This window comes from Microcaecilia unicolor, chromosome 9 (assembly GCF_901765095.1).
Source record: "Microcaecilia unicolor chromosome 9, aMicUni1.1, whole genome shotgun sequence".
Classification (NCBI taxonomy): Eukaryota; Metazoa; Chordata; class Amphibia; order Gymnophiona; family Siphonopidae; genus Microcaecilia; species Microcaecilia unicolor.
Window position 1 is genome coordinate 89,676,538 of NC_044039.1, and position 22,337 is coordinate 89,698,874.

Sequence of the window (22,337 nt, forward strand, 5' to 3'; positions counted from 1 at the left end):
AGGTTAAGGGGGTCTTTTACAAAGCGGCAGTAAGCCCAACATGGGCTTACTGCTCGCTAAATGGAAGTATTGCCGGGATACCACAGCAGCCCAGCAGTAGTTCCTACCCCCAGCGCATGCCATTTCTGGTGCTACAAAAATATTTTTATTTTTGTAGCGCTGGTGTGTACCCGGTAGTAATTAGTCAGTGTCTCATGATGCTCAGTTACCGCCGGGGCACCGCAGGAGCCCTTACCGCCACATCAATGGGTGGCGGTAAGTGCTCCCCCACAAAATGGGTGCGTGGCAAGTGCTTCATTTGCCGCACAACCATTTCTTTAAAAAAAGAGCGACCTGCCTTTTACCTGTAGCAGTAAAAGGGGGCGTTGGCACATGTCAAAAACATGCGCCGACACCAGCACAGGCCCCCTTTTGCCATAGCTTCATAAAAGGACCCCTAAGTGAAGCTAAGATAAAGAAAGATGTCTTTGTGGGTCCTCAGATTTGCCAACTGCTTCAAGATGACACATTTAATCATGCACTATGTGGCAAGGAAAAGACCACACGGAAATCTTCCAGTTAGTGGCTGTCATGTAAATCAACCATACACAGGTGAAAAGACCTATTGTAGATCTGCAATGTTTTTTTAATTAAAACTATACTGTATACATATATAGGTAAAAAAGTAAACTCTTAAATATCTTGAAAACAGTAGCCAACCAGCCAATCTGTGAAGCAGTGACTTCTAAACAATTGTACACCAGTGGTATGCACTATTAAAGCAATAAATCTGCATACTCAACCAACTTCACATACATTTGTCCCAAAATGCACGACCAACTACATAAACAACTGAAAACCCACTTCTTTAGACAATCTTTCTTCGAAAATCCTGCACAGACTAACTAATCAACAATACAGCACACCATGAAACCCGATCACTAACAGAAATTGAATCAATGACGCACGTTAACTCCTAATGAAAATGGTGCTTGTCTAACTGTATTAAACTGTAAGCCACATTGAACCGACAGCCTGATTGGAAAATGTGGGGTACAAATGCAGAAATAAATAAATAAAATATAAATTGTGTAATCTGTTTGCGAAAGATGTGATCAAGGTGACTAGCACAGCAGGATTCAAATGAGGTTTAGACAAGTTCCTGGAGGAAAAGTCCATACAAAATGATTAGCAATTATAATTAAGGTAGCTATTGCTCTTCTCTGGAAATAAGCTATGAAAAATAGATCTATATTTGGGGATCCTACTGGTGCTTGTTACCCAGATTGGTCCTGCTCAGCATGGTTTTTCTTGTGTTCTTATAACAGGAGTGATTTTGATTACCAGAATCGTTTCTGCATAACATCTTCAGTCACTGCTGTACTTCTACAGGTCTTCCACCATCTCAAATGCCAGTTTTCATGCCTTCCTTTCACAGAGCACATTGTTTTCAGCAATCTCACACAGAGATTTGCTTTCTCAGCACAGCCTGGTTTTTTTTAAACCGGTTTCTCCTCACAGCTTGCATTGTATCCTTTTGGAAATGTCTATCTCTTTCCACCGGTTTTATACATATTTCTGGGAAAGGATAAATGAGATTCTATGTTCATACTGTTTAGGTTTCCCTAACCTAAAGAACTAAAATTCCACAGTACTGCCAGCTGTTTGATTTGTGACAGGCTTCAAAATATTTTTTTTTTTGCTTTTAAAATTTGCTCACCGGGATTCTAAACAAAAACTTCTTGATGGCAGTTACTGCTGTAAACCTTCTAAAGATTTTCCTCTCTCTCACTGGTTTTTGAGGCTGTATCTCACAGAGCAGATTCTTTCACAGCAGTCTTGAACAGAAAAACCCTCTCTCAGGTCTGTCTGCATTTTGTAGTGCATTTCCAGCTGCAGGCTGAACTAAGCCCTCACATTCAATGCCAGGGCATGTGCGGCTCCCAGCATTGAATATCTGGGTATGTGCACCGACCCAGAAGTTAACCGGGCACCAGCCGATATTCAGACCAGTGCGTGATTAACTTGGCACATAAAGTTAGAACAGTTGTTTTGATGTCCTGACTTTTTGGAGTTACTCAGTGGCGTTCCTAGGGGGGGGGGGTGCGGTGGGTGCGGTCCGCCCAGGGTGCACGCCGCTGGAGGGGGGGTGCCGTGCGCGCCTGTCCTTCCTTTGTTCCATGCTCCCTCTGCCCCGGAACAGGAAGTAACCTGTTCCGGGGCAGAGGGAGCATGGAACGAAGGAAGGACAGGCGCGTGCGGTACCCCCCATGCAGCATGCACCCGGGGGGGGGTATCCTTTCGCTGGGGGGTCGCGCTGCATCCGGGGGGGGGGGGGAGGGGGGTGCTGCACCTGGGTGGCAGGGCGCATCGGTGATCCGCCCCGGGTGTCAGCCCCCTAGGAACGCCACTGGAGTTAGCCAATTGTCGGACTGAAAATCACCACTAACTGGCTAAGGGCTCCTTTAACTAAGAGGCAGTAAGCCCAACGCTGGCTTACCGCTCGCTATACAGGAAGTACTGCCAGGCTACCACAGTATCCCAGCGGTACTTCCTACCCCTAGAGTGCCATCATTTCTAGCGCTACAAAAATGTATTTATTTTTATAGCACCGGAGTATACCCAGTGGTAATTGGGCAGTGCAGTGTGTTGCCTGGTTAGCGCCGGGTTAATGCCGGAGCCCTTATCGCCACCTCAATGGGTGGCGGTAAGGGCTCCCCCCAGAAATAGCCACGCAGCAAGTGCTTTACTTGCTGCACGGCCATTTCCTGTCGGAAAGTGAGACTTCCCTTTTGCCACGGCTTGGTAAAAGGGGCCCTAAGTTTGATGATCTGTCCTAACTCTGCCCTAGCCCGGCTCTAACTGTTTTGGTTAGGGGATAGCCGGTTAAGTGTCACTGAATATTGGCTGCCAGCTCACTCAATGGGGTTTAACCAGGCAGAAGCCTCTGGTTTTGTCCATTCATTAGTGATATTGACATTTACATCATAGAAGGACAATAGTGCCAAGTAAAAGCGAGCCTATAAGTGCTGGAGCAGTAGGGCTGTTTGGGTCCCACTCACTCAACAAAAAAAAAAGTGGGCCCCAGAAAGAAAAGAAAAGTGGCTAGTAGAATTTATGTGTCCATAGAAAATTCAATCAGAAGTACAAACTTAAGATTCCTGAACTTTCCATGCGAGAGGAACTGTACTCTAAGAAACATGGTTAAGAAATTTTGTATAGAATTGTTGAATGTGTCAACTGAATCTATACTCATTAAGAGAATTTATTATCTGCCTGTTTCTGAAAGATCTCCAAATGGGGATAGAATAGGAGATTTAACACTAGATTCCTTAAGCTTTTAGAATATCCACTGAAGCTGGAGAGATCCATCGTAGAAATTTTTACTGTGTTGATAGAATTTGGTTTTGAAATACAACTTAAAGTCTTAAGGGGTGGGGGGGGGGGGGGGGGGGCATTCAATGCCAGCCCATTTGACTGGCATTGAATATCCAGTTTATTTTTGACTGGTTTAAAATTAACCGGCTAAGTCAATATTCAAAGAGAGCCGGTTAACTTTAAATCAGCTAAAGATATACCAGCTACTTAAGGTACCAAAACTTAGATTGTGAGCCCTCTAGTGACAGAGAAAGTACCTGCATATAATGTGTACAGCGCCGTGTGTGTCTAATAGCGCTATAGAAATGATTAGTAGTAGTAGCAGTAGTAGAGATACCCAGGCATCACCGGTCAGAAAGCTGCCCCTTATATGAGGCCCTTCAACTGGCACCACTACTATGTGCCCTGAAGCCACCCAGCCATTTATCTACCTGCCAACTGCCATCGCACGTTCTTAATGATCATCGCTTGCAAATTCCACCTGTTTCTGCTGTTCGTCTTGACTTTACTCATGCTTCTGTTTGTTATTGCACTGTACCTTCATTATGGAACCATGTTAGACAGGAACTTTCAATCCCCAGATTTAAAACTACTTTTAAAATGTGTTTATCTAGTAAGGTATTTGATTTTCAGACATATCGATGGAGATGCAGGTCGGTCATCTTATTGTTGTTTATTATGTACTGTGTACATATGTATGCTTTTGATATATATCTTCTATTTTAATTGTCTTATTTTAGCTTACCTTATGGCAATTTTGTTCTTGATTCGTTTCTTTGTTTGGTAAGGTGTCTTGTTTCCTGTACTATCCTATTTATACAATGGAGCGCTTTTCTTTTCTTTTAATTATTTGTATTAATGTGCACTGCCTTGTTATTTGTAAGCTGCTTTTGAAAGATGGTATATTAAATGTTAATAAACTACAAATTTCAAACTAGATAGTGTTTGAGGAAGGCAAAAACAGTAAGCTGCATGAGAGAGGAGGAATAGTGAGGGGAACTATGGATTGGAGAAGGAAGGCAGAGTAAATAGGGAGAGAAAGTGAAAATAAAGGGCAGGGAAAAGGGAATAGGGAGTGGGAGGGAGTGAGGAGAGGATGGAAGAGAAGAAACGGATTTGGATAAAGGAAGGGAGTGGTGGTGAAGAAGAAGAAAGGGAGGGAGGAGTTGGAAAGGTGAGAAGGGAGGGGAGATTGGAATAATGGATGTGGGAGTGAAAATAAAGTATAGGGGGAGAGGGAGAAAGTAGAGGAGGTCCAAATGGGTGTAAGAGGGAGAGAATATAGAGAAGAGGAGAGAAAAGTACAGTAAGTTTGGGATGGAGAGAAAGTAGAAGGGGAGGAAAGGGTGGGTGGTGGAGTTGGGTGAGATCGAGAGAAGGGAGGGATAATGGGGTGGAAAGAGTGCATGAAAGCGTAAAGAACATCCTATAACACCTCCAGCCAGCACTCCACTAACCACCTGTACCCATAATCCCTGTATACATCAATGTCCACACGAGCTACTCCCCAACAAAAACAAGCACCCAGCTGCACACACAACTCCATACCTACACTCTACCACACCCACATACATCCAACCAACCACATAGAAACACTCCCCACACTTAGCCCCCACCCACCCTCTAAGCAGCTCAGTGCATAGATCTACTACTACTACTACTACTACTACTACTACTTATCACTTCTATAGTGCTACAAGGCATATGCAGCACTGTACACCATACACATAAAGACAGTCCTTGCTCAAAGAGTTTACAATCTAAATAAGACAGGTAACAGACAGAACAACTAAGAGGTAAGGGGAATTAAAGAGGAGAGGATAAAAGGTACAGGCAAGTGAGCAGTAGTTAGGACTCAAAAGCAGCGTCAAAGAGGTGGGCTTTTAGCTTGGACTTGAAAACGGCCAAAGATGGGACTAGACGTACATGCTCGGGAAGTTTATTCCAGGTGTGTAGTGCAGCGAGATAGAAGGAACGGAGTCTGGAATTAGCAGTAGAGGAGAAGGGGACAGACAAGAGAGATTTGTCAACAGAACAGAGTGCCCGAGGGGGGGTGTAGGGAGAGACAAGAGTGGAGAGGTACTGGGGAGCAGCAGAGTGAATACACTTATAGGTCAGTAAGAGAAGTTTGAATTGAATGCGGAAACGGATAGGGAGCCAGTGAAGTGATTTGAGGAGAGGGCTATTGTGAGCATAGTGATTTTGGCAGAAAATGAGTTGTGCAGCAGAGTTTTGGACTGATTGAAGAAGAGAGAGATGGCTAAGTGGGAGGCCAGTGAGAAGCAGGTTGCAATAGTCTAGGCGAGAGGTGATAAGAGTGTGGATGAGGGTTCTGGTAGAGTGCTCAGAGATGAAGGGATGGATTTTGCTGATGTTATAGAGGAAGAAACAACAGGTTTTGGCAATCTGTTGAATATGAGCAAAGAAGGAGAGAGAGGAGTCGAAGATGACCCCAAGGTTACGAGCTGATGAGACAGGGAGAATGAGAGTGCCATCCACAGAAATAGAGAAAGGGGGGAGAGGAGAGGTGAGTTTAGGGGGAAAGATGAGAAGCTTGATCTTGGCCATGTTAAGCTTCAGATGATATTGAGACATCCAGGCAGCAATGTTAGACAGGCAGGCTGAAACATTGGTCTGGATGCTGGTTGAGATTTCGGGGGAGATCTAGATGCACTCCCCAAGTCTCCCACATACCCTTACATATCTACCATGTGACAAACCCACACACATACCTTTTGGTGGATGATATGGAAGTTAACAAAAAAGTGGAAACCCTTGTGAGGTGGAAAGCATGAGATGTGACCACAAAAATTAGAAGCTTGGGCTAATGCTTGGCAGTTTAATGTGAATAAATGTAGAGTGAAGCGTTTGGGGTGCAGAAATCCAAAGAAACTGTATGTAATAAGAGGTAAGAGGCTGATGTACATGGACCAATAAAGGGACTTTGGGGTGATAGTGTCTAAGGATGTCAAGGCAGAATGCTTGGCTGTGTAAATAATCAGCAGAGGAGGTGATAATGCCCCTGTTCAAGTCATTGGTGAGACTACACTTGGATTACTCTGTTCATGTTTGAAGCCATATCTTGCCATAAAAAGTCTCAAAGCTGTTAAGAAGAAATTGATCAGAATAGTATGGGGTCTGTGCCATAACAAATATGAGAAAAGACCCAAAGACTTGAATATATTTAGAGGTAAGCAGGGATAGGGGTATATGATACAAACAATTGAATACTTGAACAATATTAATAAACTTTTTCCAAAAACGGGAAACCTATAGAACTAGAGCACATGAAATGAACAGTATTTTCAGCATGTTCCACAATAAGTAAGTTTTAAGGGTTTTTATGTACCTGTACACAGTTCCATATTTATCTGTCTCATTTTACTCAATGCCACGCCCCTCACCTGGTTCAGGCTATAGTGTCACGGCTTGCCATGACTCCTGCCCTGACCTCCCAATTCTTACTGCACTGCTTCAGGGCCTCCGTGGGACGACGCCCTGCTTTGCCCATCAGCTGTGCGCTGGCTTCCTAGTGAGCACATCTGCACCACAGCCCGTGTTTTATTGGGTTATTGGCAGGAAACCTTGCGGGTGCGCCCAGAGTGACGTTGTAGGCCTGGTCATATTTAAGGGAAGCCCAGGCCCTCCTCCTGTGCCTTCATAATGAGGTCTTCCTGGTCCTGCCTAGTCCATCATTTTTCCTGTTACTGCTTTGCCTTGCCAGTGTCTTCAGGTTCCTGTCTTGCCTTGTCTTCAGTACCAAGTCCTGCTTTGTCTGTCTTGCCTTTGGTCTTGTCTAGTCTTGTTTGGTCCCATATGGATCCAGTTCTAGCCCCATTGCCTTGCTTTACCCTGCCTCATCTGGATCCAGTTCCTGTCTTGTCTGTCCTGCTTTGCCTTGTTCAGATCCAGGTCCAGCCTTGTCTGCCTTGTCTTGCCTAGTCTTGTCCTGCCTTGTCTTCAACCAAGTCTTGCCCTGCCTTGCCTAGTACTCTGCTTAGTGCTGTGCCTAGCTCAAGTGATTCACCTACCATTAGCTGGTACACGGCTATGGCCAAGGGCTCATCTCTCCTTGAACTGTGACATATAGTTCATTTTTTTAAATGTAACATCTTATATTTTTATGGAAGATATTTTTATTGATGTATGTATGTATTTATTTATACGTGGTTTTAATTTTTATATGCCTCAATTAACAGATCTACCCCTGACGCAGCCTTTTGGAAGGCAAAATGTGTCCATGTCAGGTGTTTTTTATAATAAACTTGTGTACTTTTATATCTGCTGGGTCTGCTTCGTGTTGTTTGCTGGTTTGTTTGTTTGCAGATCACTGCCTCTTCATGTATTTCTGGATTGTCCTGGTCCTAGAAACATAGCAAAATGATGGCAGATATGGCAGATAAGAGTCAAATGGCTCATCAAGTATGCCCATCCATAGCAACCACTATCTCCTCCTTTCCCTAAGAGATCCCACATGCCTGTCTCACACTTTCTTAAATTCAGACACCCTCCTTGTCTCCACTACCTCCACCAGGAGGCGATTCCATGTGTCCACCACCCTTTCTGTGAAAAAGTATTTACTTAGATTACTCCTGAGCCTAAAACCTCTTAACTTCATTCTATGCCCTCTCATTCCAGAGTTTTCCTTCATTTGAAACAGTCTCATCTCCTGTACATTAATGCCACAGAGCAGTGGCGTTCCTAGGCTGCCTGACACCCGGGGTGGATCGCCGATGCGCCCCCCCCCCCCCCCCCCACCGGCGAAATTCCCCCCGGGTGCATTTTTACCTGCTGGTGGGGGGTGCCGCGCGCCTGTTGGCCGAGTCTGCTCGTTCCCTCCCTGCTGTTCCCTCTGCCTCGGAACAGGAAGTAACCTGTTCCGCGCAGAGGGAGCAACAGGGAGGGAACGAGCGGACTCGGCCAACAGGCGCGCGGCACCCCCCCAGCGGCGTGCACCCGGGGTGGACTGCACCCCCCTTGGTACGCCACTGACACAGAGGTATTTAAACATCTCCATCATAGCCCCTCTTTCCCACCTTTCTTCCAAAGTATACGTATTGAGAGCCTTTCTGTCCTCATATGCTTTATGAAAGAGACCACTGACCAATTTAGTAATCGCCCTCTGGACCAACTCTATCCTGTTTATATTTTTTTGTAGGTGTGGTCTCTATAACTGTGCACAGTATTCTAAATGGGGCTTCACCAGAGACTTATACTAGGGCACTAGTGTTGGATTATTTGTAGTAAATAATTAGCAGATTTTAGTACACACAGCTTCAGCTTTAGAAATGTTAATTTCTTTCTTCATCTCTCTCTCATTCACCCCTGAATAATTCACTGCTGAGTCACTTTAAAGTTGAAGTAACAAAACATCTGTTTACTCACAGTTTGCAGTTAGATTATAATCAGACAGGCTTTTATATACATATTACTATACATTTGTATTATCAGCTCCTTCCATGTGCTTAGATGGTAATGGATGCTCACACCACCATAGATCCTCTCAGGTTAGGAGAGATCATGAGCTCCATGTGCTCCATGTGCTGCATGTGCTGTGTCTAATCCCCACAGGAAGTTGCATAGCTGTGTGACCTCTCTAAGTAATTCACATCAGAGGTCACAGAGTAATCACAGAGAAATAATAGGTGACAGGCAATGCATGTAAAAATACAATACATTCCAACAAACCCCTTCTCATGCATAACTGTCATGCAATTATTTATTCATACAAAGTCCAAGCTTTATACGCAGATTCACAAAATGTTCTCTGGGTAACGGTTTGGTCATGATGTCAGCTGTCATCTCACTGGTGTGACAATAGTGTAGACTGATGACCCCTTCTTTCGCCAACTCTCGCACGTTGTGGTATTTCGTTGCGATGTGCTTGGTGCGTGACTGAACCTTGTCATTCTGTGACAGTCGGATGCAGCTCTGATTATCTTCCATTATCTGGATTGGTCTCTTTTCAGCTATTCCAAAATCCAGCATAAGTTTTTCAATCCACATCAGTTCTCTGCACGCTTCCGATACGGCCACGTATTCAGCTTCTGTAGAAGACAAACTCACAATACTTTGTTTATGACTGGCCCATGAAATTTGTACATTTCCATACATAAACACATATCCACTTGTGGATTTATAATCAGAATGATCCCCTGCCCAATCTGAATCACAGTAACATATTAGTTTTGGATTACTATTGGCTGAAATCTTTAATTTACAATCAATGGTACCCTTTAAATACCTTACCATCCTTTTAACTGCAGTCCAATCTGATTTGGTAGGTGAGCTGACCCTTCTGCTCAAAATTCCTACTGCATTTGCTATATCAGCCCTGTATGTGGTAGCTAGATATAAAAGCTTACCTATGGCTGATCTATATTGGATGTTATCTGGTAAAGGTTCTCTTACTGTTTCATCCTTCAGAAAATCAGTGATCATGGGAGTGCTTACAACTTGGGCATCTTGCATACCTAAACTTTCAATAAGCTCATTTATTTTCTGCTTCTGGCTTAGAAGATAAGAACCATCATTTTGTTTCTCAATTTCTATACCAAGATAGTATGACACATTACCAAGTTCTTTTATCTCAACATTGTGGTTTAAACACTTTACAATGTCCTTGTACTCTTGCTCACTTTTGCTTGCAATGAGCAGATCATCAACAAAAGCTAAAATGTATGCATATTGTCCATTTCTGCACCTAGTGTACAAGCATTTATCTGCTTCACCTTGCTTAAATCCTAAATTTGTCAATATTCATGCAATTTTTCATTCCAACATTTTGCACTTTGCTTTAATCCATAAAGACCTTTGTTTAATTTACACACTAGCTGTCTTTGTTTTGTATTTATGAAACCTGTTGGCTGTTCCATGTACAAGTCTTCAGTTATATCTCCGTGAAGAAACGCTGTTTTCACATCAATGTGGTTGACTTGCATGCCTTTTGAGACTGCAATGCTCAGAAGTGTTCTGATTGTCGTGTGTTTCACTACAGGTGCAAACACTTCATCAAAATCTTCTCCATATTTTTGAAGATATCCCTTTGCGACTAATCTGGCTTTATACCTTTCCACTTTTCCTTGTGCATTCCTTTTTAACTTGAATACCCATTTGCATCCTATAGCTTTCTTGCCAGGAGGTAATTTTGTAAGAATCCAAGTATTATTTTTATCCAATGCATCAATTTCTTCTTGTGCAGCTTTATGCCATTCAGCAGCTTCTTCTGCTGGCATTTTCTCAATCTCATCCCATGTTAAGGGCTCTTGAGCTTCTGCTGACTTTGTTAGGTAAGACAGTCTTGGGGGTGGAACACCTTTGTTTTCCCTGGATGAGCGTCTGACAACAGGTTGGTCTGACCTTTCCGCATCCTCTAAATCTGAGAGTTCTTCTCCAATTGATTCCCCTTCTCCAACTGTACTGTCTTCTTCAATGATTCTTTCTGTGTCTGCTTCCTCTGCCTGTTCCTCGTTAGATACAGGTGAGTTGCTTTCAGACATCTGCCTTGGTATGGCATTTATATACACTGGCATGTCTATTATGGTTCTAGTTTCATATTCTGGATGATAAGGCTCATCTGGGATAATCCAGCCTTTATCAACCCTTTTGTTTTCATCAAAATATGTAACATGTCTTATGCCAACAATGCCAGTTTTCAGATTCAAAATTCTATATCCTTTGTGTCCTGGAGCATAGCCAACTAAAATGCCCCTTTCTGTTGTGGAATCCAGCTTATGCCTTCTTTGCTTTGGTACATGAGCATATGCTGTACTTCCAAATGTTCTTATGTGTGACAGGTTTGGCTTCCTACCATGCCATGTCTCATGTGGTGTGCGCTCAGCGCCTTTAGTTGGCATTCTGTTTTGTAGGTACACTGCTGTGAGAATGGCTTCCCCCCATAGTCTTTTAGGGAGATTGCTATCTGACAGCATACATCTGGTCATTTCCACAAGTGACCTAAATTTTCTCTCTGCAACAGAATTTTGCTCTGGTGTATAAGCTACTGTTGTGATATGTTGAATGCCTTCTTGTTCTAGAAATGTGCGCATGCTTTGTGAAGTGAACTCACCACCATTGTCGGTCTGAAGAACCTTTGGTTTTCTTTCAAATTTATTGCTCACCATGGCTACGTATTTCTTCAGCATGTCTGTGACTTGACTTTTTTCTTTCAGCAAATAGGCCACACAATATCTAGAGAAATCATCCAAGAATATTAGCACAAATCTGTTATTTCCCAATGATGGGATATTAAACGGTCCACATAAGTCACTGTGTATTAAGTCCAGCACTTTATTACTCCTATTTCCTGTGTATGCAGGAAATGAGGGTCTCACACCTTTTTGAGTAACACAGTCTATGCATTTCTCCATATTACCAGCATCTGCACTTATCTGAATGCCGGTGGCCAGTTGCTTACTGTAAAGATCCTGGATCACCTTAAAATCACGATGTCCCAGGCGGCGGTGCCAGATTTCCAGACTACATTTACCATCATTCTTCCTTACTTGCGCCAGATGTGAGGCTTCACCTGAAATGCTCAGTTTATAAACATCATTATGCATAAAAGCTTCAGCATACACTTCATCATTTTTAGAGATTGTGCACTTACTGTTTTCAAAATGAATCGCAAATCCCTTCTTATCTAATGTAGATACACTAAGCATATTGCAAACTGCTTGGGGAATATACAAGACATCACTTACAGGAATTTCTTTTACTTCATTAGACACTTTGCATTTTAAGAATCCAATACCTTTTGCTTGGATCTTAGCAGTCCCTGCGTTTGCAGTTTTAAGAATACCTTCCTCTGGACACATTTCCTGAAAGAAATCCTTACAATTGGTTAAATGGCATGTGCTCCCCGAATCCAAAATCCAAGTACTTTCATTTGAATTATTATTTACCATAGTCAAAGATTTTTCTGCCATTAGAAAGCCCTTGTGTTTATCTTTGTCCTTCATACATTTCCTGGTTTGAAAATTCTTTAGTTCCATTGGCCTAGGTGAGCTAGAGGGAGTGTTTTGTGTTTCCTTACACCATTTAGATACATGTCCCTCCTTTCCACATGAGTAGCAAATCAGCTTGCCCTTGGGTGGAGTTTTCCCATAGCTCCGCCTTCCTCTGTTCTTTGCCAAGAAATTTGTTTCATTTCTCTCTGACTTGCTTTGAGAACACATCTCCTCAGAATCATTTATTATGCATTCCTGCCTTAGTTTTGATGTTGCCTGTTCAAAAGATTGCCCTTCAATGGCCTCATTTACAGACCTAAAAACATCAAACTTCTTTGATAGTGAGGTAAAAAGAAATGCTCTTTTCAATGCATCACACATGGGAATTCCAGAAAGTTCTAACTTTTGAAATGAAGACATAAGATGCATAATGTGATCATTACATTTACTTTTATCCCTTAATTTGGTTTCATTCAACTCTGCCAACCAAATTGGTTGCTGCTTTGCATATGTAGTTGCATACATAGTTCTCAGTTTATATAAAATGTCCTTTGGTGTATCTTTTCCCTCCACTAATATGGCTTGTTTCTCTGAGAGAGCTTCCAAAAGCATGCACTTCACATAATAGTTTGCATTGTCCCATTCAGCCATATTTTCAGCTGTTCTGTCTTGGTCTAAGCATATATTTAATCCTTTTGCTCGAAGGAGACATATGAATCTTAGTTCCCACTGCTGATAATTAAACTCAGTTAATTTAGGCACCTTGAGAGAATAGAACAATAGTGAATTTCTTCCCTCTGCCATTTTCTTAGCCTTCTGTCTGCTGTGTGGGGGGAGAGAGAGACAGACTGAATCTTTCCTTTAAAACTTAAGAGAAAAAATGTGGCCTTTTTTTCTGCCTGGTAATATTTCTCTTCTTTTTCAATTCCTGGACCCTGGGCCCATAACCCTTTTGTTGGATTATTTGTAGTAAATAATTAGCAGATTTTAGTACACACAGCTTCAGCTTTAGAAATGTTAATTTCTTTCTTCATCTCTCTCTCATTCACCCCTGAATAATTCACTGCTGAGTCACTTTAAAGTTGAAGTAACAAAACATCTGTTTACTCACAGTTTGCAGTTAGATTATAATCAGACAGGCTTTTATATACATATTACTATACATTTGTATTATCAGCTCCTTCCATGTGCTTAGATGGTAATGGATGCTCACACCACCATAGATCCTCTCAGGTTAGGAGAGATCATGAGCTCCATGTGCTCCATGTGCTGCATGTGCTGTGTCTAATCCCCACAGGAAGTTGCATAGCTGTGTGACCTCTCTAAGTAATTCACATCAGAGGTCACAGAGTAATCACAGAGAAATAATAGGTGACAGGCAATGCATGTAAAAATACAATACATTCCAACAACTAGGAGTCTAAGAAATAAGATAGGAGAGTTGGAATATATTGCACTAAATGAAAAATTGGATATAATAGGCATTACTGAGACCTGGTGGAAGGAGGATAACCAGTGGGACACTGTCATACCGGAGTACAAAGTATATTGTAGTGATAGGGTGGACCGGACTGGTGGAGGGGTATAACGAGAGCCTTGACTCAGATAGATTACAAATTCAGCAGGACACAAATCACACCTTTGAATCATTGTGGGTTGAAATTCCATTTATAAAAGGGAACAGGACGGTGATAGGAGTGTACTACCGTCCACCTCGCCAGGATGAGCAGGTAGACACAGAAATGATAAAAGAAATCAGAGACGCAAACAAAATGGGCAATGTGATAATAATGGGTGACTTCAATTATCCAAATATAGACTGGGTAAATGTAATATCGGGACACGCTAGAGAGGTACAATTCCTTGATGAAATCAAGGACAGCTTTATGGAGCAGCTGGTGCAGGAGCCGACGAGAGAAGGAAAAATTCTAGGCTTGGTCCTTAGTGGAGCACATGATCTGGTGAGGGACGTTATGGTACTGGGGCCAATTGATAACAGTGATCCTAATATGATCAGTTTTGATATCAACCTTGAAGTAACTATATACAGGAAGTCAAATACGTTAGTGCTTAACTTTAAAAAAAGAGACTATGATAAAATAAGAAGAACGGTTAAAAAAAACTTAGGGGGGGCAACTGAGAGGATAAAATCTGTACAACAGGCATGGACGCTGTTCAAAAATACAATCCTGGAGGCCCAGGCCAAACATATTCCGCGGATTAGAAAAGAAAGACGGAAGTCCAAAAGACAGCCGGCATGGTTGAAAAGTGAGGTGAAGGAAGGTATTAGGGCTAAAAGAAACGCCTTCAGAAAATGGAAGAAGGAACCGTCTGAAAATAACAAGAAGCAGCACAAGGAATGTCAAAGCAAATGCAAGGCACAGATAAAGAAGGCCAAGAGGGACTACGAAAAAAAGATAGCATTAGAGGCAAAAAAACAAAGAATTTTTTTTCGGTATATTAAAAGCAGGAAGCCAGCAAAAGAATCGGTTGGGCCACTGGATGATCGAGGGGTAAAAGGGGCGATCAAGGAAGATAAAGACGTAGCAGAGAGATTGAATGAATTCTTTGCTTCGGTCTTCACCGAGGAAGATTTGGGTGGGATACCAGTGTCAGAAATGGTATTTCAAGCGGACGCATCGGAGAAACTTACTGACTTCACGGTAAACCTGGAGGACGTAATGGGGCAGTTCAGCAAACTGAAGAGTAGCAAATCTCCTGGACCGGATGGTATTCATCCTAGAGTACTGATAGAACTGAAAAATGAGCTTGCGGAGCTAGTGATATGCAATTTATCCATAAAATCGAGCGTGGTACCATGTTACATCTGTGCTTTCCTCACCCTCTGGTGGCCAGAACAGATGTCTGCTATGGACCATTACCCGTTCCAGATTTCGGATTAGTCCGGTCCGGATCTTCCAGGCTGCCAGGTTTGCTTGTGTTATTTGAGCCTGCACAGCACCCGTAGCTGCCTGGTGATTGCAGCAACTGAGTTCCAGGTGCTGCTGGGCTTATTAGCCATTTTGTTACTCTCAGCACTTGCCTTTGCATCGTCTTAGGCCCTGGTACATGGGTGCTTGTGAACTTCTGCCTGAGAGACTTTGTCTGGACCTGATTCTGCGTTTGCTGGTTTCCTGCCTTTTGAACCTTGCCTGATCCTAAACTTTGCTTTGCTTGCCGCCTGCCTTTTGACCCTTTGTCTGGACCTGGACTTTGCTTTGCTTGCCACCTGCCTTTTGAACCTTTGCCTGGACCTGGACTTTGCTTTGTTTGCCGCCTGCCTTTTGAACCTTTGCCGGGACCTGGACTTTGCTTTGCTTGCCGCGTGCCTTTTGACCCTTTGTCTGGACCTGGACTTTGCTTTGCTTGCCGCGTGCCTTTTGACCCTTTGTCTGGACCTGGACTTTGCTTTGCTTGCATCCTGCCTTTTGAACCTTTGCCTGGACCTGTCTTCTGCTTGCTGGCTGACTGCCTAGAGACCTAGCCTGGATTTGCCGGTACGTCTGTTCTGCCATGTTTCTGGTGCGGGGTGGTTTTGCCTGCTACTGCCGCTCCTCGGCAGTGGTCCAAGGGCTCACAAACCCAGTTCCTGTTTAGTAAACGTGACAGAATGCAAAGGCCATGAGCTCGGCAAGATCACCCTACCAGCTGGGTTTCCAGCCTAAGACTTTCTTCCCTGTTGGCAATCCGGCTTCCAGCCCCGGTGCAGCTCCTGATTCTGGCTCGGACCCCAGCTCCAACCCAATGTTTGATCTTGATCCTTTTCTGACGCTCCGTGATTACCGTATTAAACTTTTGTCTGACCCAGCCCTGGAGAAAACTCCTGAAGCTGCAGCAGAGAGAAAGCATTTCTGGGGTCCTGTTGTCTCTGGAAACCCAATCTCTTCTATTGATCCTTCTACCAAGCTCTTCTTGTATCGCTTCAGACTTCTCTCAGATTCAGGCCTTCGGGATACTCCTGAAGCCCACGCTGAAAGAAGGTGGCTGCCTGGTTCCGGTCCAGTTCTGGATTCTGATGTCAGTTCCAGCCAAACAAAGAGTCCAGTCCACGGGACGCGTCTAACCGAGCCTCCAATCCCAGTTCAAGTGGTGCTTCCACTCAAGCCTCGGAGTCCAGCCTACTACTACTACTACTACTATTTAGCATTTCTATAGCGCTACAAGGCATACGCAGCGCTGTACAAACATAGAAGAAAGACAGTCCCTGCTCAAAGAGCTTACAATCTAATAGACAAAAAATAAATAAAGTAAGCAAATCAAATCAATTAATGTGAACGGGAAGGAAGAGAGGAGGGTAGGTGGAGGCGAGTGGTTACGAGTCAAAAGCAATGTTAAAGAGGTGGGTTTTCAGTCTAGATTTAAAGGTGGCCAAGGATGGGGCAAGACGTAGGGGCTCAGGAAGTTTATTCCAGGCGTAGGGTGCAGCGAGACAGAAGGCGCGAAGTCTGGAGTTGGCAGTAGTGGAGAAGGGAACAGATAAGAAGGATTTATCCATGGAGCGGAGTGCACGGGAAGGGGTGTAGGGAAGGACGAGTGTGGAGAGATACTGGGGAGCAGCAGAGTGAATACATTTATAGGTTAGTAGAAGAAGTTTGAACAGGATGCGAAAACGGATAGGGAGCCAGTGAAGGGTCTTGAGGAGAGGGGTAGTATGAGTAAAGCGACCCTGGCGGAAGATGAGACGGGCAGCAGAGTTTTGAACCGACTGGAGAGGGGAGAGGTGACTAAGTGGGAGGCCAGCAAGAAGCAGATTGCAGTAGTCTAAACGAGAGGTGACAAGGGTGTGGATGAGGGTTTTGGTAGAGTGCTCGGAAAGAAAGGGGCGGATTACGGATGTTGTAAAGAAAGAAACGACAGGTCTTGGCGGTCTGCTGGATATGAGCAGAGAAGGAGAGAGAAGAGTCAAAGATGACCCCAAGGTTTCGAGCTGAGGAGACAGGGAGAATGAGAGAGCCATCAACAGAAATAGAAAACGGGGGGAGCGGGGAGGTGGGTTTGGGGGGGAAAATGAGAAGCTCGGTTTTGGTCATATTTAATTTCAGGTGGCGTTGAGACATCCAGGCAGCAATGTCAGACAAGCACGCTGAAACTTTGGTTTGGATGCAAGGTGAGATATCAGGGGTAGAAAGGTAGATTTGGGAGTCATCAGCATAGAGGTGGTAGGAAAAGCCATGGGATGAGATTAATGAACCAAGGGAAGAAGTGTAGATAGAAAAGAGGAGGGGACCAAGAACAGAACCCTGAGGTACGCCGACAGGCAGAGGGATAGAGGTAGAAGAGGATCCACCAGAGTGAACACTAAAGGTGCGGAGGGAGAGGTAGGAAGAGAACCAGGAAAGGACAGAGCCCTGGAATCCAAGTGAGGACAGCGTATCGAGAAGTATGCTGTGATCGACAGTGTCAAAAGCAGCGGAAAGATCAAGAAGAATGAGGATGGAATATTGACCTCTGGATTTAGCCAGTAATAGGTCATTGGAGACTTTAGTAAGCGCAGCCTGAGTGACGCTGCTAACCGAGCCTCCGATGCCAGTGCAGGTGGCGCTTTGAACTGAGCCTCCCATCCTCGGTCAAGTGACGCTCCCACTCAAGCCTCGGAGTCCAGTCCGAGTCGCACTTCGAACCGAGCCTCCGATGCCAGTCCAAGTGATGCTTCCAGTCAAGCCTCTGAGTCCAGTTCGAGTGGCACTTCTAACTGAGCCTTTGATTCCTGTTCAAGTGGCACTCCTAGCCGAGCCTTTGCTGAGTTCGAGTTCCAGCCAAGATGATGCTGAGTTCACTCCGGGTGCGAGTTCCAGCCAAGATGTTCCTGAGTCTGCCCTGAGTTCCAGCCAAGATGTTCCAGAGTCTGCACTGAATTCCAGCCAAATGCTTGAGCCTGCTCTGAGTCCCTGCCCAGAGCCTGAGTCTGTTTTGAGTTTCAGCCCAGATGAGCCTGAGTCTGCTCTGAGATCCTGCCAAACGCCGGAGTCTGCTCTGAGTTCCAGTCAAGCTTCTGAGCCTGTCCTGAGTTCCAGCCAAGATGTGCCTGAGCCTGCTCTGAGTTCCAGCCAAGTGCCTGAGTCTACTCTGAGTCCCTGCCCGGTGCCTGAGTCTGTTTTGAGTTCCAGGCCAGAGGATGCTGAGTCCGCTCTGAGTTCGAGTTCCAGTCAAGCTGTGCCTGAGTCTGCTTCGAGGTCTAGTCTTGAGAGCGGTCCAAGGGCCGGCGCTGATGCCTGTCCGGATGCCAGTCTTGACTCTGGTTCAAGCTCCAGCCAAGCTACCCCTGGTCATGTTTTGAGGCTCCTCCGTAGATTCCATCATTGCTACCCGTGGAGACCTGAATTCCCCGTGGAGGTAGGGGGGGCCTTGAGGAGGGGGTACTGTTACATCTGTGCTTTCCTCGCTCTCTGGTGGCCAGAACAGGTGGCTGCTATGGACCATCACCCGTTCCAGATTTTGGATCAGTCCGGTCCGGATCTTCCAGGCTGCCAGGTTTGCTTGTGTTGTTTGAGCCTGCACAGCACCCGTAGCTGCCTGGTGATTGCAGCAGCTGAGTTCTAGGTGCTGCTGGGCTTATTAGCCATTTTGTTACTTTCAGCACTTGCCTTTGCATTGTCTTAGGCCCTGGTACATGGGTGCTTGTGCTCTTCTGCCTGAGAGACTTTGTCTGGACCTGATTCTGCGTTTGCTGGTTTCCTGCCTTTTGAACCTTGCCTGATCCTGGACTTTGCTTTGCTTGCCGCCTGCCTTTTGACCCTTTGTCTGGACTTGGACTTTGCTTTGCTTGCCACCTGCCTTTTGAACCTTTGCCTGGACCTGGACTTTGCTTTGTTTGCCGCCTGCCTTTTGAACCTTTGCCGGGACCTGGACTTTGCTTTGCTTGCCGCGTGCCTTTTGACCCTTTGTCTGGACCTGTCTTCTGCTTGCTGGCTGACTGCCTAGAGACCTAGCTTGGATTTGCCGGTACGTCTGTTCTGCCTTGTTTCTGGTGTGAGGTGGTTTTGCCTGCTACTACCGCTCCTTGGCAGTGGTCCAAGGGCTCACAAACCCAGTTCCTGTTTAGTAAACGTGACAACCGGAAGATTGGAGGGTGGCCATTGTAACGCCGATTTTTAAAAAAGGTTCCAGGGGAGATCTGGGAAATTATAGACCATATAGACCGGTGAGTCTGACGTCAGTGCCGGGGAAAGTGGTAGAGGCTATTATCAAAAACAAAAATTACAGAGCACATCCAAGGACATGGATTACTGAGACCAAGTCAGCACGGCTTTTGTGTGGGGAAATCTTGCCTGACCAATTTACTTCAATTCTTTGAAGGAGTAAACAAACATGTGGACAAAGGGGAGCCGGTTGATATTGTGTATCTGGATTTTCAAAAGGCGTTTGACAAGGTACCTCATGAAAGGCTACAGAGAAAATTGGAGGGTCATGGGATAGGAGGAAATGTCCTATTGTGGATTAAAAACTGGTTGAAGGATAGGAAACAGAGAGTGGTGTTAAATGGACAGTATTCACAATGGAGAAGGGTAGTTAGTGGGGTTCCTCAGGGATCTGTGCTAGGACCGCTGCTTTTTAATATATTTATAAATGATTTAGAGATGGGAGTAACTAGCGAAGTAATTAAATTTGCTGATGACACAAAGTTATTCAAAGTCGTTAACTCGCGACAGGATTGTGAAAAATTACAGAAGGACCTTACGAGACTGGGAGACTGGACGGCTAAATGGCAGATGGCGTTTAATGTGAGCAAGTGTAAGGTGATGCATGTGGGAAAAAAGAACCCGAATTATAGCTACGTCTTGCAAGGTTCCACGTTAGGAGTTACGGACCAAGAAAGGGATCTGGATGTCGTTGTTGATAGTACACTGAAACCTTCTACTCAGTGTGCTGCAGCGGCTCGGAAAGCGAATAGAATGTTGGGTATTATTAGGAACGGTATGGAAAACAAGTGTGAGGATGTTATAATGCCGTTGCATCACTCCATGGTGCGACCGCACCTTGAGTATTGTGTTCAATTCTAGTCGCCGCATCTCAAGAAAGATATAGTAGAATTGGAAAAGGTGCAGCGAAGGGCGACTAAAATGATAGCGGGGATATGATTACTTCCCTATGAAGAAAGACTAAGGAGGCTAGGGCTTTTCAGCTTGGAGAAGAGACGGCTGAGGGGATACATGATAGAGGTATATAAAATAATGAGTGGAGTGGAACAGGTGGATGTGAAGCGTCTGTTCACGCTTTCCAAAAATATTAGGACTAGGGGGCATGCGATGAAACTTCAGTGTAGTAAATTTAAAACAAATCAGAGAAAATTTTTCTTCACCCAACACATAATTAAACTCTGGAATTCGTTGCCGGAGAATGTGGTGTAGGCAGTTAGCTTGGCAGAGTTTAAAAGGGGTTAGACGGTTTCCTAAAGGACAAGTCCATAAACCACTACTAAATGGACTTGGGAAAAATCCACAATTCCAGGAATGACATGTATAGAATGTTTGTACGTTTGGGAAGCTTGCCAGGTGCCCTTGACCTGGATTGGCCGCTGTCGTGGACAGGATGCTGGGCTCGATGGACCCTTGGTCTTTTCCCATTGTGGCATTACTTATGTACTTATCACCTCTCCCTATGCACCCGAACACCAGCCATTATTTACTATGTTACATGTAGCAGTATATTAGAAAGGATATCCTCCCCCCAAAAATAGTTCAACCACAGATGTACAAACCGAAGGTGGATTATAGAAACACAGATGGAGATGTCTGGGAATAACACTGTTGGCAGTAAGCAAAATGCTTACCATGACAGCTGAATATTGACCCCATAATTTTTCTTATTGTGAAGGCACAGTTTCTGCTTACTGCTTTACAGTCTTCTTTTAACTCTCTTTCCAAGGGTCTCCTGTACATTTGTAATATTTCTCTCCTTCTGTCTTCTTCACCTCCTCCACTACATTCAGTCCAAAACTGGTCTGTTGCTTTTAGCTTTCTTCCATTTTTTTCTGTCTATCCATTCAGATTTCATTGATATTATCCTATGTTCAATCTTCCTCTTTTTAATGTTTCTATCTGCAGCTTTCCATCACTTTCCTTCACTCTGGCCCTCCCTTTCTCCTTCCTCTTATTTCTCAGTCTTTCACTAACTCTTTCCTCTTCCCCCTCCTGCTATACAACATCTTATCTCTCTCTACCCCTGCCATCTAGCATCTCCTCCCTCTCTATTTGTCTCTCTCCCTCTATCATCCATCATCTCCTTTCTTGTCTCTCCCTTTCTCCCTCTCTCTTTCTCTCTCTCTCTCTCTCTTTCCCTGCCATCCAGCATTTCCTTCTTATCTCTCTCTCTTGTTGTCTAATATCTTTTCTCCTCTCTTCAGCTCCTACCATGGAATGCAGCTGTGGGTCATGCCTGAAGGGACATGACCAAAGGTCAGTCTCACCACTTTGAAACCTGATGAGGAGCATGGAGTGGGAGATTCTGTTTTATTTTTGATTTTCATCATGGCGAAATAGAAAGCAGGGGAAAAAAGCTCTGGTCCAAAGAAGATCATTGTAGCTCAAGGGCCTAAGGACAATCATAGTAACATAGTAACATAGTAGATGACGGCAGAAAAAGACCTACACGGTCCATCCAGTCTGCCCAACAAGATAAACTCACATGTGCTACTTTTTGTGTATACCCTACCTTGATTTGTACCTGTCCTCTTCAGGGCACAGACCGTATAAGTCTGCCCAGCACTATCCCCGCCTCCCAACCACCAGCCCCGCCTCCCACCACTGGCTCTGGCACAGACCGTATAAGTCTGCCCAGCACTATCCCCGCCTCCAAACCACCAGTCCTGCCTCCCACCACCGGCTCTGGCACAGACCGTATAAGTCATTTAACTGTGTTATAAACTGCGAGTAAAGAATTGTCAGAATCCCCCTCTGAAACCTCATTTACGTTGGGTGATTGAACCCAAACCTCCCAGCCTGTTGAAGTTCAGGAGAGCCACAACACCACTGAAATAAGCTGGTCTGATCCGTTAGAAATATCCAGCTGGGGTGTTATTAGAATGGCTATTCC